The 18,220-nt window shown below is 37.2% G+C and overlaps 1 protein-coding gene across 3 annotated transcripts in view; it reads right to left on the bottom strand.

Annotated features, from left to right (window-relative positions):
* The window catches only part of NEGR1 (neuronal growth regulator 1), a 778,258-nt gene that overhangs the window by 437,137 nt on the left and 322,901 nt on the right, over positions 1 to 18,220 (bottom strand). The window lies entirely within an intron of this gene.

The following is an 18,220-nucleotide window of genomic DNA, read 5'->3' as shown; positions in this document are numbered from 1 at the left end:
ACATAATCAGAATGGTCTCAAAGGATTGTGAAGGATTTCTCTTCTTTAATCAGGACCTTTATGTATAATCTAAGTGTATTTTCTCACTGTGTAACTGTCTTAAGAATAAAGATATTTGATCCAATATTTTGGTTGAGATATTTGGAAAAGACTCAAAGTATTCATTATGCTATTCTTTGATTCAGCTTTTCAGTTCAGTTTTTAATGCTTACTTGTAAACAAACACAAAAAAGTTTAATATTTTCTTTCTTTAAAAGTTATGTGTAGATATAGTTCATTTACTTTAAAATCATAATATTTTGACTGATGAATTAAATGAATTAGTCATTTATGAATTTATGAATGACTAATGAATTAAATTAAATTAAATGAATTTAATATAATGAATTAAATTATAAATGAATTTTAAGATGAATTAAAATATAAAATTCTCATGTATTATTATATTTTTAGATAAACACTTCTATTTACTTTTATATATTATTCATACCCAGGAAATTCACTCTGTATTTGGAATTTTCCTCTTATCTAGAATCTAATTCTTAGAACAATGTAAATATAATCAATCAAAATCGTAATAATTATGTATTAAAGTTAAATGTTATGAGACCCATTGGTCACTAATTAGTCCTTCAAGCTCATCATGGGGCAAATAAAGTAAAATTTAGCTTCTAGACTTAATATTAGTTTGGGATAGTCTCTCTGACTAAGGAAGAGTAAGAAAGATAACAAAAAGAGAATATATATAAGACAGGATACATTGATAATCATTTTCCAAAGAAATGAAGTGAAGCCACATGTGATAAGAGGTTTAACACATGATCTTCATGGGCAAATAGGACAAGAACATTAAAATACACTTCAAACTGAATAAAATGCCATTTTAGAGACTTATAAAGAATATATGGCCTATTAATTCTCTTACTCTGCCAAAATAAAAGCAAACAAACTAAACAACAAAATACAGTCAGTATAAGGTGAGGTGTGTACTGGGCATCCTGATAATTTGGACTTCAGGTGTTTCTAGTGCTGAACGCCAGCCCCAGGCTCTTAGTTATACTTAACTCTTACCTAGCCTTGAGAACCGATTAGTAAAGACAGTCTGCAGGAGATGAGTTGGAACTCAGGGAGACTCTTCCTTTATTTTTACCTCTAAGATCTTCTTGCTGTAATTGCTACTGCCACCAGCCCACTCTATTTTCCAGCCCTTTCCATTTGGCTCTCGGAAAAAACATTATAGATCAATTATTTGGTCTTAGCTCTGTAACAGTCAGTCCTTTAACACTCTATCTGTGCTTGACTTATTTGAAAAAGTTTAGACTGAAAGTGATGATTAATATTTGCAAGAGAATTTGCTATTTCTAATTTAATGCAGATTTAGTGCATAGTCCAAACAGAGCATTGTCATAAAGACTTAAGAGTAATTTCTGTGTTTGGTCTGTGTTTCTATTACCACATCTCCGTAATAGTTGTCTAGAAATTACATGACACTTACTAACTCCAATTTAATGTGGCAATATAGTTGACCAAAATTGAATTAACCATTGTTAGAAACATCAAATTATTGATTTGGAACAGATGGGAAAGTATCAGAGAAAGAATCTGAAAAAAACACCAGTTTAAGTCCCCGTGAAACAGTCACTGGGTCTCTTCTACACAACATGCCTTTAAATCTTTCCCAGTATAGCTTTCATCCTAGTTTAAAGCAAACATTTCCAAAAGTTTAGGCACAATTACAAGTCTGAATCATGATAGCGTCTAATCAAAACACTGACGCACTTCCAGCAAATGGGCTATAGTGAAAGAACTCTAGACAAGGAGTAAAGCAGGAAGAGAAAGGAACTAATGAGCTGAACACAGCACATGTGACAGGAACCCAACCTGAGGCCGAAGGGTCTTAATGGCTTACTATCCTCAGAAGGTAGACAACTAACCTCAAGAGGTTGAAGAAAGGAGGCTCTGAGAAGTCCTCCAACCAGGAAAGAAACAGATTTTAAACTGAGGTCTACTTGACTCCTTTCATTACTGTCTCTCTGAGCTTCTAAAATCACACAACTCCAGTGGGTCTCAGTACCCTTGCCTGTAAACTGAGATAGCTGACTTCTAAAACCTCTTCCATGTAGAAAATCTATTATTTTAAATCTGTGTGATTAATCAGAGCAACATCTAAACGATTATTTCTCTTTATTCTAAGTTAACGTATGTTGTTTGTTGTTATTAGATACTAAAGATTTTTTGAACTATTACTATTTCCTTTCTTTTCTTAAATCTAAGAAAATGAGCTGGCTTGTCTTCCCTTATTCCTTAAACGCATATATAGTCTAAAAATAGTGTGAAGTGTAATACTGTTGACAAAGGGCAAGTCATTTGAAAGTACTCAGGTTTCTAAACATGGAACTCTCAATAGTATTAACTGAAGTGTAAGGACTCTTGCTGTTGAGATGCTTGGAAAATTCCCTTTGGATTGCTTGTGGGGCTTTCAAAACAATTAAGTCTTTGCTACAGTGCTCTGTGGGCACAATCCTAAAGATGAAAGATAAAAATGATCAATGTACAGAGCGTACGTTTTAGGGGTGGCATTGCTTCATGCTGCCATATAGCAGGGCATATTGGCAGGAGTCCATTTGAAATACTTTCATAAAGTATTCCACAAATCAGGCAAAATAGAATTGGAAATAAAAGAGTACGAAGAAACTGAATATGATTCTGAAAATTTAATTATACATTTCTTCAAAATTATACCTTGGAATAAAACAGAGCTTTTTAATGTCCCTTGTATTTGTTGGAAGGTATTGCTCTATTATTGTTTGGTTAAACTCACCAAACCACTTCTAAATTCAAAAGAAATTTCTTCTATCTTGCTTTTTTTGTTCTGAGCTAGGACAAGATGATAACAGTGGCTGGCACTAGTGAGTTAATTTTATAGCCAAAACTGACATCCCACTCAAGTATCCACAATTTAAAAGAGTAATGAATTGTCAGTTTTAACTGGAAAGGGGTTTTTACGTGATTTTGGAAGTCTTTTGAATATTTATTTTCTTCTACTTCACACAAATCTGTGTAAAATTTATCTCGATATTTCCAAATGTAAGTCTCTCTAGGCCAGACTGGGAAAATAAAATAGACTTCACAAGCATTAAGAATACTGAATCAATATATTAATATTGAGGAGGTGTTTGAAAGATTTCTTAACAACAAAAAGACAGCAAATATTACATCAGAAATATTAAACACGTTTAATCAAAGTCATCAATTGTAGTTATGCATAGACTGTATGAAAAGTATAGAGATTTACTTAAATACGTTGGACTCAATTGAGTCTACTGCATGAATAGATGCTTACAGGATAAAAAAGAGAAAATTAAAACTAAAATCAACAGGTGGAACAGGACAGTGCATCTAGTATTTATTTTTTAAATTTCTCTCCTCATCATTGATTTTTAAGAGTAACTACACAAAAGCAGACATTCTAAGTCAGTCAAGTAATATTCAGTGAAGATTCTCATTTATTCAATAAATATTTAACAAGTCTATTGGAAGCCAGATGCTGACAATAAACTTTAAATAAGACATCGCCTCAAATTTTAAGATACTTAGAATCCATTGAATAAGTAGGCAAACAAACAACTAAAACTGAAGTATTAACCTGTAAGTACTAGAATACTTTGGAAAGGCTTAGTCCAAACTGATTTTCTAGGTATATGGGTAGTGAAATGAAATGCTTGGACACCTGTTAGATGCCAGGAACACTCAAAGACAGACCCAATTATCCTAATTTACAGATGATTAAACTGACCCTGATTGATTACGTAACTTGAAGTTGTCCACTAAACGTAACAATGCTAATCCTTGTAGAGTGAGAATTGAAGTCCAGGTAATTTGACTTGAAAATCCATTCTACTTCTGTTTTATAGCTCCGCCTACCATTCTAGTCAATTAATAAGTACAGTCACACTCAAAGTTACATTCACTTTATCTGGCAAAATCTTAAGCTCCTAGAGGAGGTTAAGTGATCCTGTCGAAGGCTATTCTAAAGCTTTGGCTTTTAGGCAGAATTTCCTGTAGTGCCTTAAAAAAAAATCCAAGTTTAGTATCACCTTAGTAAGAGAAATATTTTATTGGTCATCTTTTATTAACATCCTTCTCCAAATGTAAACATGTCAAACATTTAACCAAAGAAAACTCAGAAAATATCATGTTAGTCAGTGACATTTCTTTAATGTAATTAAGATTCAAGCATTGACTGGCAATATATTAATTTTGTCAGTGCTTAGGCTGGTATAGAAAATAAAGCATTTTGTAAGAATTTTGTACTTCAATATTTAGGAAAATATGACTAAATGGAATACAGTGGGAAAGAACTCTGGTCAGGAGGCAGCTGATAACCGCTTAAGACCTGGTTCTGCCATTTACTATCTCTTTGATCTGCAGCAAGACATTCAACTTCCCTGTAATCAAGTTTTGTATCTGTAAAATGGGAGTAATGATACCTATTTATGGGTCCTCAGAGAATTGCTGTAAACAATGCAATAAGATGATGGGTGCAAAATACTTTTAACTGTAGACAAGAGTAAAACTAAGTAATGGACTCAAAATCCCAAGAGATACAAGATTACTGAGCCAAGGTTATATGAGTATTTGGTAGCAAAGTTGGAATTAAGATCTTTGTCTCTTAAGTGCAGCCTCTTTCTACTATACTAAGGTTTCCCAAAAGAAACAGGTACTAAAACTGAAGAGAGAAATGAAAAGGTTAGGGTCGAGAAAGTTTAGTAACAGCTGAATTGAATAATAATAAATTTTAAGCATAAATTTCATAGTCAGTCTTTAATTTCAGCCTTAGCTGTTATATATCTTATTTGTGTAATTTTGCATAGCTTGCCTAACCTTTTGGGTTGTTTAAATACAAGACAATAGATATTAAGCACTTAGCATGGTGTCTGGCATAGAGTAATCACTCACTAGCAATCATAGCTAGTATTTTAGTTGTCTACGGCTGCTGAAACAAGTTATCAGAAACAACAGAAAGCTTACGATCTCACATTTCTGCAGGTTGGAAGTCCAACACTGGCCGTAGGGGCTAAAATCAAGGTGCAGGCATGGCATGGCATTCACACTCCAGCAGTGGATGCATTCCCTTGCCTTTTCAACTTCTACGGTCTACTCATATTTGCTGGCTCATGGCCTCTTCCTCTAAATTCAAAGCCAGGTCAGTCTTTCTCACATCAGGTTTTTCTGATCTCTTTTTCTATCCTTCTCTTCCAGCTATACAGACTCTTATGATTACATTGGGCTTACCCAGATAATCTAAAGGATAATCTTTCTATTTTAAATTTTGCATTAAGAAACTTAATTTTGTCTGCAACTCGAACTCTCCTTTTCCCAGGAAAGGTAACATATTCACAGGTTCCAGGGATTAAGACACAGACATCTTTGGAGGCCATTATTCTGACTACCGCAGATACTACAATAAAAAATTGCTCTTAGAGAATCCAATACACATTTACTATCTGTGTGTTTTAGAGGGGAGTATAGTATTCACAGCTTTTAAACTTATTTGAATCCCTTTTATAACAAAAAAATTAGAACTATTGCTCCAAGAATACATTTTAGGAAGTAATATATTCTACTATATTCTCTCCAACGTATTTATATATAAATATAAAGGTGTGTATCTATACATGCCTATATATGTAGGTATATAAATATACACATGTATTTACTATTAGATACTATTGAATACTTTCATATACTTTGTAATAATTTCAATTTTATTCTTTAAAATCATTTTCTCTTTTCTCTGACATACCTTCAGCACTAATTATAATTGTTTGATACACGTGATTCAGTGCAATTCCCTGGAGAAAATTCTTATATAAGTTTGAATAATATTAAAGATACACTCTATACCCTAAATTCACGTATTTCTAGCTTCTCATATATTTAGTAAAACAGAGAAGCAATCCTTTTCTGCGTTACATTTTCTACTCTTGTTGACGACGGACAAGAAGAGAAGCCTGCGTGATGTCACTTCTAAACTGGTACCTTTTGTGTGATATTCCCATGTTGTGCTATCATTTTTGGATTTCCCAGTGGTAGAGATTAGATTTTGAAGGAATAAGACAATATGTTAAAACCGAAAGACGCCGCAATGCCAAATGACATGCCTTCATCAACTGATCAGAATTTTTTCCTATTCATTTTATCCTGATTTCACTTCCCATTATTTTCTTTCTAGATGTTCAGCACTTTCTAATCTTTTACAGCAAAGGGATGGATGGCACATACACACAAAAGGAAAAAGAAAATAGAGCTGCCATTCCTGAATTTCATTATTTTACAGTCATTAACACATGGTTGCAAACTCTAGTAACACAAAGTGTTTCTTCTGAAGAAAAGGAGGAAAAAAAAATTAAACACTGAGAAATAAATATACCCCTTGGTGTATGTAAGACAAAAGGATATTTTCCCCAGCATGCCTCTAATCCCTCAGTGGCATAAGTTTCTCTTTGAAGAGTTAATCACAATACCAACATCCTCTCCATTAACATAACAAATGCTAAATTTAAAACAAAGACATTCTAACTTCAACAATATGAGAAGATTGTGAGATTATTTCTGGCTGTTGAGACTAGAGTTTATGGTCAACCTACGATATGATGCTCAGACACCAAACCTGAGTGAGAATTAACTCTTTCTGAACCAACTCACAGAACTATCTGTATCCTGTTAAGAAGATGCTGGCAGAGCATCCATGAAGGCTGCATAGGCTGCTGTCACTGTATATACACCTCATCCACCCTTTACTTCAACAATCAAAATCTAGGTGATTGTTACATTAATGCGTAAACAACCTGCTCCTTTTTGTTTTTCTTCCCCCCCGTGTTTTCTTCCACCTATGTTTTTCACAGAAGAGGTAAATGAGGCAGAACCCTGTTGCTGTTAATAGATAAATTAACTGAAAATACCATTTGTTCCTGAGTTTCCAAATTATGCCAACAAACTCAAAACACCTTTGTAGGCTACTTCTCAGGAGACATGAGAATATAAAAATAACATTCTTAGGGAAATCTAATGACTTAACAAAAAAAGAAACTAAACCAAGCAAATAGAAACAGGTACATAGTTTCTCCCCATTAATCAGAACCTTTGGAAATTCATGAAAAAATGACTCTAGAGCAGTTCAGGATCTTCATAGATTAAGCAAGCATGTGCTTGTAAAACACTATACTATGTTTTTTGCCGCCTTCTCCCCTATAACTTCTCAAGATTGCAGGACATCAGCTGATGACACGGTGCAGGTCTAGGCAATGAAAGCCAGATGCTCTAAGTTACTACCATTCATCTGATCGTCCCACGCTTCGTAGGATTTTAAGCATGGTGCTGTCACTTGGCGCTTTTACTCTCATTAAATGTGAACCCCCTCCACCTTTCCTATGGACATGTAGGGGTGTTAGTTTATTCTTCCCATGACTCTGAGCAAGCATCCAAGCACGAGAGCACTGCAGCATTCGGTCCTACGGGAAGATGCGGCTCCTCCTTGCATGGCCTCCTAGTAAGAGGGAAGAGCTGGGAACCACAGTCTGTAGTCCCTGTTTTTTCTCTCTCCCTTTCACTATCACTCTCTCTCTTTCTCTCTGTTTCTTTTTTATGTTATAATATCAAAAAGTAAAGAAACGATTGTACCTCCCTTTTGAGTAGGTCCACACAGAGACCCACGCGGACATCATTTTTTACTATGACATCAGTGCCTGTTCACGCCTATTTTAATTGGTGGGTTTATTATTTGCTCTCGTGTTCTTATTCTGACTATCGGTAATGGCTACCATTCTGTGTATAAAATCCTTTGGCTGCTATTAAATCTTTTCTTTTCCTTTAGTTGACACCAATTTTTTTTGCAGCAAGTATGGTCTGTAATTAGTCTGTCGTTATGAAAATTGGAGGCCACGCAATGAAATCTACTTTTTAAAATTGTTTTGTTTGTCAAGCTGGGAGATGATTCGTCAGAAATAAAAAGGTTAGCAAGAGTCTCATTAGTTTTAATAAACAACGTGGCTGGGTGGCATTTTAACACATTTAGTTTTAAGAAGACAAGAAGCCTTTTTTTCATTACAGATTTGGACAATGGCTTGGCATATGTAGTTTTCTATGTTTTGCCGTCATAACCCCTCCAAAATAAAAGAAATGAAAAAGAGAAAGTTAGAGAAACAGGAAGATAATAATTATAATGCTGTTCAATACATCCACTAAAAAAGAAGTTAGAGGTACAAAAAGGAGGAGAAACCGAGGAGCTGAAATTAATCATGGATCTTTTCAACTGACTCGTAAGTGCACATACAAATGTTAAAAAATTTCACTACAAGAAGCGATAATAGTGATTTGTAACATTACTGAGTAGTGACTCTCTGTGCAGTACTTAACATAGCTCATCTTTTAATTCTTAAAGTAAATCTAAGGAATGAGCATCTCAAGCCTGAGTTCACATAGGTTCTAAGTGGCGGAGCCAAGACCCATGTTCAGGTCTGGCCCAGTCTAACATTTTACCCCTTTCCACTGGGTAAGCATATGGAATGGCATCAAAACTCTGGAGAAGCCATTTTCTCCACAAAGCATGGTTCTATTAGCTGATTCACATCAGTTACAACAGCATACATTAATTCATGATGAAAATTCACTATGAAAACACACTGCCTGCCCTCATGTGGTTTACATTTTTGTCAGAAACACAGATATATTAACCAACAGTGGGCTCTGACAGAAGTGTGGAAAGGGTCAAAGAGGACAGAGGAGGGGTGATTAATTCTACTCAGAGGGAAGAAAGAGGCCCAAGGAAGAACAAACATGCAGAGTGTGAAGCACCAAGGTTCTCTACGAGGACAGCAAACTATTCAGTGCCCGCATGGTAAGGGGGGAAGGGGCAGAAGGGACCGCTGCACTGGGGGAAGCAGGCAGCGAGGGGTTCACCCGCTGTTCTGGCCATACTGCTTCCTACAGAGAGAACTTCAAACTCGAATCAAGGTGGCGTGAAGATCCTTAAAAAGTACTCGTGGAAAACACTGAAAATGGGGAGAATACATGCAGAATCATTAGATCAAAATGCTAAAACCCAGAGGTGTTTCAATCCCAAATACACAGTATTCTTTTCATTAGACAGACTATATTCCAAAGGACAGGCCCAGGGTTTTATTAAGCCATGTGCAATGATTTCACTTTGGGATAAAGCAAAAGAATTTCCTGGGGGATGTACGTGGTGGGCAATTTTTGATCACTTGATTGACAACAGAAGTCCAGCAAGCAGAGAAAGTTGGGGGTTGGTGTCGCATTTCCTGCTTGGTGTTTCATGTGTGTGCACATGGCCTCTGTGTCTTTGGAGCTAACATTCTTGGCTTTATGTAGTAGTCAGGGAGGACCTGGCCACTCTGGGCAAAGTGCACAGCACAGCACGTGGGCCCTAAGGCTACTTGTAAATATCACCTTACGGTGACGATAAGGAATAAGCACCACAGTCAGACAAGGGAAGAACTGAGAAATCATGAAGCACATTAAATCAAACAGGTACACTTAGCTATCTATGAGCAGGAATGTAACATTTTAATAATAACCATAACAAGTAACTCCTGTTCTTTCAGAAGGTGACGGACCAGAAGTCTGACCCCTACACTTATCTTGAAGCAACAAACCCGGAGATAATTTTACTTCTGAAATATGTAATTCTTCCCACTTGACTAACTCCGTGTTTAAGCCTTAAATATTTTCCAAGAAGTTGCTGTGAATTCAGAGGGTCAGGGATTCATATATTCCCTCCTTTGGATCTTGATAAAGCCACACCAATTTTTCAACTACATGCAAATGCAAAAAGTCAGTCATATCATATTTTGGCAGCAGCCAAAGTGGATAACAAACCACACTTCAGAAACCACAGATTCAGTGAGGTTGCCTTTAAGGGAGACCTCACTGCTGTGTACTGAGAAGTTAAAAGAGGAACACATCACACAAAGACAAGTGGGCTGTGTGAACTGCAAGCTCAGAAGCCTCGCAGTGATCCCAACCACACGCCAAGTCTCAGAAAGTGGGGCAGAGTCTCCTTTGGAGATAGGAAAACACTCCCAGGTATGCAAAGCCGACAAGTCTCCATGAGAGATGGATGAGCCGTGGAATGTTTGCTGCCATCAAATAATTGTTCAAATGCTCTGCAAGGTGTCTTCATTAGCTAAATAAATACCTCTGAGAACAATTTTTATTCGTCTAGAGCAGACTTAGAGGAACTATTTCCAGGACTCTTTAGGAGGTCAGGTACTTCAAGGGTAAATTTATGTTACTTTGAGAACTACACATAGCCATTCTGTTAAAAATGCTCGTTAAAAGAGAGCATGGTATGCCGAACCTAAAAAAATAAAACTCATCTTCTCCTTTGTGTTGTTATTCTGACATTTCATTCTTGGTCACTTAAACCCCAATTCACTAATATACTCAAAGCCTAACTCACTTCACTTCATTTCATTGTTTGCTCAGAACAGACTGTATAACAGGCAAAGATTGAAGGTCAAGTTTATCGATTAAAATCCACAGCAATGAAGTATCTATTAAAGCCAGGGCAACTGACTAGCATGTGGCTTAATCCACATGGAATTTTTCTAGATGGAGTGATTTTGACAGAACTCAGCAACATTATAAGACTGCAACAAAACAGAACTATCACTAGGTATATTATAATTTAGAAATTAAGGCGCTCACATTTACATGTTAAGCATCTCTACCTCTACACCTTTCCTTCCATTTCCATGGTGTCCACACTAGTGCTCAGAGCCTCGCTCAGGTGTGGACCATTACAATAGTGTCCCAACTGGATTTTCTTTCTCAAGTCCTTATACCAGAATTTTGTGCCATCTAATTAAAAAAAAAAAAAAGAAAAGTCTGTTATTCTGCTTCTATTTCTTCCTTTTTACTGAATTTATATGAGTCCAAAAAGATGAAAGTCAATCACTGAGACATGTAGGTATATTATCTCACACTTTTCAGGAGGACAGCCTCACAGTAATGCCAGATAGCATTCACCAGGATGATGGCACAGATTCACCAGCTAAACAACAATGCCTTTCGTGGATATGTTTTTGACAGATGCTCCCAAGTTCTCCATAGGTTGACCCTTTTTTTCTGGCTTAACTCAAAAAAAAAAAAAAAAAGATCTTAACCTATTTTAGTGTCAGGAACTCTGAGAACAGGATAAAAATGATAGTCACTCTTTCCAGAAGAAAAATATCAAAAATTACCAAATTTTACACATACTCTCATGGGTTCTAAGCTTAAAGAATCCCTTGATTTAAAGTTACGTCACCTTGTTTTGGCTAGGATGACAGCTATTGTTAGGGTAAAAATGTTCCTCAAGAAACAAACAAACAGCAACAAACAGTCACCACATCAGCCAAGAAATCCTGTGACAGTTTGAAGAAATTTATCATTTGAGAATCTCAAACCTATTTTGTCAGTCTTGTCTATCTTTCATCATTTCTTCATCTGTGTACGACTGTGTTCCCACCATTGCCAACTGCCGAGATGGTGGAGCTGGCTGGATAACTCTAAAGTTTCCAGACGATGACACTCATAACCGCTGCTTCCCGTGGCAGCTTCTTAATCTGGGGAAGCTCCCAGCCGTGGCTCCCCAGGGCTCCCTGCTTAAACTCGCGGCAGCTGCTCCTCTCAGCAATGAATGGCTCCAGTCAGCAGTTGAGCCCAGCAATTACAGCCTCCTACAGCTGCTCCCCAAGAGTCCCATTGCTTCTCACATGCTCAAACAACTTCCAACAGCATCTTGATCTCTCAGGAGCTGCGCATTTGAGCATTTCTTTGTCAGCACCACTTCTAAAGGATGTCTTATGGCAACGCTCTAATGGGGCCATTCCCCTAATCATAAGAGCTGGTCCTGTTTTCAAACCGCTCATCCCCAAACCCTCATTCCACTTTATGGAACAAGACAGTGTGGCACCACACTTCTAATTGCTTCTTCAGCACTTACTCGCTGGATCTTGAAGTAGCTTCTCATTTAGCTCCGAATGATTTACTATGCATACTAAGAGTAACTTTCAAGCAGTTTCCTCCAGCTAACCATCACTTCCTGCCTTGTCACCAAGCCTCCAGTCCCTCTTCCCAACAACCGCTTTACTCCAAAAGTTGGCCCTGGCCCTCCATCAAAAGAGGACCACTTCCTTCATATGGATCCTGCAGAAACATCTGTCCCAGCCCCTGTCTAACTCAAGTGCACTCATTTACCTCATCAGAATTGCCCCACCGATTTGTAAGTTTTTTGAAGGGAAAAGCTAATCTGTGGATCTCTGCTTTCCTAACACCTAGAACAAGGCTTAACACAAGGCAGAAACTTCAAGACTCTGCCTCGGTCGCATGAGAGTTAGTGTCCGAAGTCAGGTAACTGGTTCACTGGGGAAGAGTCCCAACCTGCTTTTCACTAGTTTCCCCACAAGGCCCAGGAGCAGCTGTAAGGGTCAAAGCCCAGAACATTGCTGGGCAGCTCGTAGCTCCCAGGGTAAATACACAACCATGGCTCTACAGCCTCTTCTTAGGTTATTTTTCTTAAAGTTGCAGTCTGTGTAAATAATAAAAGATGGTGGTTTCCATGCATGCCATTGTGTATTTGCAGCTCTAATATTCATTAAACATGCAGCTGAAATGTTAATGATAATTGCACCCAAAAAGCTAATAAAGAGAAGCCCAAGGCTCACGTAAATCCCAGCATTTAATAATTATGCATACTTTTATCTTTTCTCCCTAATTTATCTTACCTTCTGATAATTAGTTTAGTAAATCCGAGATCCCAATATATGGGTAATTAATTTTAAAATTTGTTTTTCAATTTGTTTTTTTTATACTCAGGAATGAGCTATATATATTTTTCCAATATGTAAAGAGGTAATTATCATTACATAAAATGGTTACCTACCTACGTAGAGGGTAAAGCTTAAAACATATCTTTTGGGAGTACTTACAATTAGGAAGCACTTGAAATTTTAGGGGAAAAGATCTGTATCAGTCAGGAAAATAGAAACTAAGTATTTCAGAGAAAGAGAGCTTAATGCAGGGAATTGTTTCCACAGGTGATGAAGGGCTAAGAAGACAAAGTGTATGAAGATGAGCGTATGTAGGCGACTTAGGAGAACTTTGGGCTTCATTCATTCATTCAATGACTTATCAACTATTCAGAGATGCGTAACAACACGAGCCACTAACACTCTACCAGCAGGTGTCATCACAGAGCCCAGGGGTGGTGACTGCTCACCAGGAGCTGGACCTACCCCAGGGGGCTGCCTGGTGTCACCTGTGCCAGTGGGAGGATGGGCTGTCCAACAGAAGCTGGAGCCAAGGAAGAGGAAGGCCTCGGGCAATGAGAGAGGGCAAAATAGCCTGACTTCTGCCCTTCCCTCCCATCTCTTACTGCTGTCTCCCACTGAGTGACTCCTGCCAGAAACCAGAAAATACAGAAGCCTGGAAACACACCCATGGGGGTCAGCCAACTCCGTGATACAAAACGCAGCAGAAGAGGTACAAAGAATAGCTCTGAGATCAAATAGGCAAAAATGACTGCCACCATATCTTTTTTTTTTTAATATTAGGTAGTAATTAGTTTTTTATTAATGTAGATTATTTTCCAATTATTGTAGCTCAAAACCCTGACATTTGTATAAATTTATTATATCTTTTCATGTGGATTTTCTCCACAGGAAGGAAGAGTAATTAATTTTACTACTATTTTACAGATTAACTTCACTGTCTAATTCTTAAATAAAAAATCACCTGAAATTGATGAGAACAATCTCATTTATATCCTAATTCAGAGAGAAAAAGAGGAAAGGATTTATCTGTACATTATGGGCTCACTGGAAAAAAAGAAGGCAAAATCTATTGAATACCTACTCTGAATCAGACACTTTGAGAAATTTCTTATATATTTAATATTTTTAAAAATTTTCTCAGCCATCCAGAAAGCTGGGTATGATGTTTTACTTCTCAGAGAATGAGACTGAATCTCAAAGAGATGGAGACACTTAAAACCAACTTCATACACTGTACGGATATCAGAGCTGGCTATCACCTGAGATCAATCTAACGCTTATGCCACACTAGGCGACTTAGGAGAACTTCGGTTTTAACTAGTTTCAAAGGGAGCTATTGCTCAAATCATTACTGAATAATAAAAAAAAAAAAGTCAGAAGAATTGTATCTGGTTATTGGTTGGCTTGTATTCCTAAGGGGCTTCATTCATTCATTCAATGACTTATCAACTATTTATTTTAACCCCAATTGCACGTCAGTTCCTGTTGTAACCACGAAGAGCTGGGCAGACAGAGAAGAAGGTCTGTACTTTCATGGAGCCTGCTACAGCCTGCCACACGGTGGAGAACTAAAGTTGGTGTCTATCTTTTCTATTAGTTCAGTGGTTCTCAACCTGGGGTGACCTTTACCCCAGCAGACATTTGGCAAATCTCTACAGGCACTTTGGAGTGTCACAGCCAGAGAATGCTACTAGTGTCTGAGGTGTTGAGGCCAGTGTAGTAAGTTTATCCGGGTTGTCATCAGAAAATATCACAAGCTGGGTGGCGTATAAACAGCAAATATTCATTTCTCACAGTTCTGTAGGCTGGGAAGTCCAAAATCATGGCAGATTTGGCGAGAGCTGACTTCCTTGGTGGCTGTCTCTTCACTGTAACCTCACATGTTGGAAAGGGGGAGGGATTCCTGTGGGGTCTCTTTTATAAGAACACTGATTCCATTTTTGAGGGCTCCATCCTTGTGACCTAAGCACCTCCCCAAGGCCCTACATCCCAGTACCGTAACATTGGGCATTAGGTTTCAACATATACATTTTGGGAGGATGCAAACATTCAGTCTTTATTTCTCTCCCACCACACACACATGCACACACACACACACACAACTACATGGTCCAAAATGTCAATAGTGCCAACCAAGGCAGAGAAACACTCTTCTAGATGGACATGGAAGTACTTTTATTTTTGAATGTGTGTGTGTGTGTGTGTGAGTTTCTTATCTGCTGCCATAACAACCTGCTACAACTTAGTGGCTTTACACAACAGAAATTATTTTTTATAATTCTATAGGTTAGATGTCCAATATATGTCTCTCTCAGTGAAAACTGAGATGTTGGCAGAGCTGTGTTTTCTTCTGGGACCTCTAGTGGAGAATCCATTTCTGTACCTTTTCCTGCTTCCAGAGCCTACCCACAATCCTTTGCTCATGATGCTCTTCCTCTAACTTTAGAGACAACAACGGTGGCTTGAATGTGCTTACATCACATCACTCTGACCCACTTCCACAGTCATATCTCCCTTTGATGCTCTTCTTCTCCCTCCCTCCTTCACTTTTAAGGATGCTTGTGATTTCATTGCTTCCATCTGGATAATACAAGATAAGAGGCCTATTTTTAAGGTCTGTTGATTTGCAATCTTAATTCCCCCTCGAGGCATGGTCATCTTTGGGGACATTTATTCTGCTTCCCACAAGGAGGAATGCACGTGCAATTTTTAGCCAACTTATTTGTACACAGTAGGCATTGAATTAAAGCAGGACTACACAAATATCTTTTTAAAAATTAAACTGATCTAATCCTAGATGTCTGTTTTTAAATGGACTACCTTTAAGTGAAAGGGTCCTAAGCAAAGGAAAACAACATGCATGTGTTGCCTAACACTGCACTGACAAATAGCTCTGAAATCTGTCCTTCCTCAAGTCTTCAGTACATCATTTTAAAACACCTCCTCCCCCTCACTTGCTCAAATAAAAACCTGAAAAAATAAGTGAAATACCTGAAAAGAAATTATAATCATGTTATTCTTGATCTGGCACTAGGAATCCTTGCCTATAATCTTTGTAGTAATTCTGTCCCATAAAAAGTGTATTTTTGTTCTCAAAATAATGTTACTAGAAAAATATTTTTTCATAAAATGCTGGTATCCCATTTATTGTTTTTTCATTACAACATCCAATCACTATTCTGCATTTGTGAAAACATGAGGATTAGCAGAGGATAAGGATGCTATGACCTGGAATGAAAATAAGCAAACAAGTCATGAATGCCTGACTAATCCTTTCAATGTAAAATTTTTTCCTGTTATGTCAGCATTCCTGGTGTTCTGCCCTAAAGATAGCATCAATACATTAAGTCACAGCTTAAGCAAAGTAACTGGCCTGAAGCCAGAGAGAAAGAAGTATGTACACACATACAAACAATAAATCTCTACTGAGTCCCTAACAGTTGTCAGGCACTGTCCTGGATGTTTGGGAGTCAAAAGGGATCAAGATGCAGTTCTCACCATCAAGGAGTTCACTGGGGTTCTTATTTGGAATCCAGGGATACATTTAGGGGGTCCATAAGCATTCTGCTCATATAAGAAATTTGTGAAATGTGGAGGGTATGTGTATTTTTCTAGAGATCAGGTCTACTTGTTTCATCAGATTTTCAAACAGGTTAATGGCCACAAAATGTTTAAGAGCCATTGGTCTAGAGGCAGACCTACTAATGTGTGTTAAAAAGCTCGGACAGCTGTGCAGGTGCATGATCAGCTTTTCTGAGTCTCTCTACTGCTCTTACAAGATCACTAACCCGAAGGTGCTGAAGGACTGGGAGGGAAGTGATGTAGGGCAGAGAGATGTCGGGACATAGAGTGACTCTGATTCTGCAAATTGAACTTTGCTGCCAGCCTTAATTGTGCCCATTTTTCTCTTGGCACTATACATAATTAATTCTTATTGTCCTGCTACAAATCATAAGATAAACATTATCATTAGCAGATTCAAATTTTCTCCTCTGCTAAATTTTATCTTTGTCCTATAAATAGGTTACAAGGGGTATGTCATTCAGAATTTAGTTAATGAAAACAGCAAAATCCTAATTGCCTTGGTAGTAATTTCTTAACTGTACACATGATTTGGAGAAGAAAACAGTAAAATTACTTCATAGATCAAATTCCATTGCAATGACTTCTGAGGAGAAAACAAATTATTTCACCAGGCTTAGATTTTATTTGCAGGGTTTCTCAAAATAAGTGGACCAGCTAAAGCTTGGTAATCTTTTATTTATAGAGAGATTTTCATACTGATAGTGTACATTGCATTGGAATTTGACGTGCATTACTTACACAGTTGTTTTCCTTGTTTCTTTAGGAAAAAATAAAGATACTCCAAGATAGGCAACAAATATAACTGTTCTGAAATACAGCACACAAAACCAAAACAGAATTACTACCAAGAAAATAAAATTGTGATCAATCTGAGCTTTGAGATACTTATCAAACGTGCTTCAAGAACTAGAATGAATACCCATCAATCATTGAAGGGACTTTTAAAGGGCATCAAATCTTGCTTAAAGAGTTAACTATTTCAAAATATTTTCAAATAGCATTTTGAACTGTATGCTACCCTAACCAGAAATACTGCTTTACTTAGTCTCACAATACGTGATAAATATTGTTCCACTTCTTATACATCCCATTCTCAGATATCCTTTTATTTAATACTTGCCAACATGATTCAAAACTTAAACCCTGCAGAGAAGGGCAAAGTAAGGCAGGATTCTCCCTCAACAACACTGACCACCAAATACACAACTCTTTGATCTCCTTGTCCCTCTTCGGTCACCCCTACGAAAATTATCCAAGTCATGAGTAGATCAGAGGTACTGCAGTAGAACCACCCTTGCTGGCACAATTCACTAGTTAGCACAATGAAGATGTTTATTTACATTTCAACATTGTTCCCCTTGTTGTTACCAACTCACAAAGTTTAGCAGTAGTTTTCATGAAATCTCTAGGAAAAAGGTATGTGACTCAGATGGAAGTCAACAGTGTGCAATATCTATCAGTATTATTTTTCTTGCTCTTTCCAACCTCTCTGTCATTCACAAGTGACAGCATACTGAAAGTTTTAAGAAAATATCATCAACCTACTCATTCTTTCTGGGTATAATAGGCAACATTTTGTATTTTTGCACAGTTTTGATCTATAATATTGTTCTAATACAAGATCTTGTATTAAACAGTACATAAAACTTCATGTACTAATTTTTGGTTAGGAAAATATGGTCACTACACTCACTTCAAAGAAAAATATTTTTTATTAAAATTTACCTTCTCTTTCCGATACTGCTTTTATCTCAATTGCAGAAAAATAATAGTAATCTTTTCTAAATAGTATAAAA

Source organism: Camelus dromedarius, chromosome 14, assembly GCF_036321535.1.
Source record: "Camelus dromedarius isolate mCamDro1 chromosome 14, mCamDro1.pat, whole genome shotgun sequence".
Lineage (NCBI taxonomy): Eukaryota > Metazoa > Chordata > Mammalia > Artiodactyla > Camelidae > Camelus > Camelus dromedarius.
Note: the sequence above shows the minus strand (reverse complement) of the source record. Positions and strands in the feature narration are given on the sequence as shown.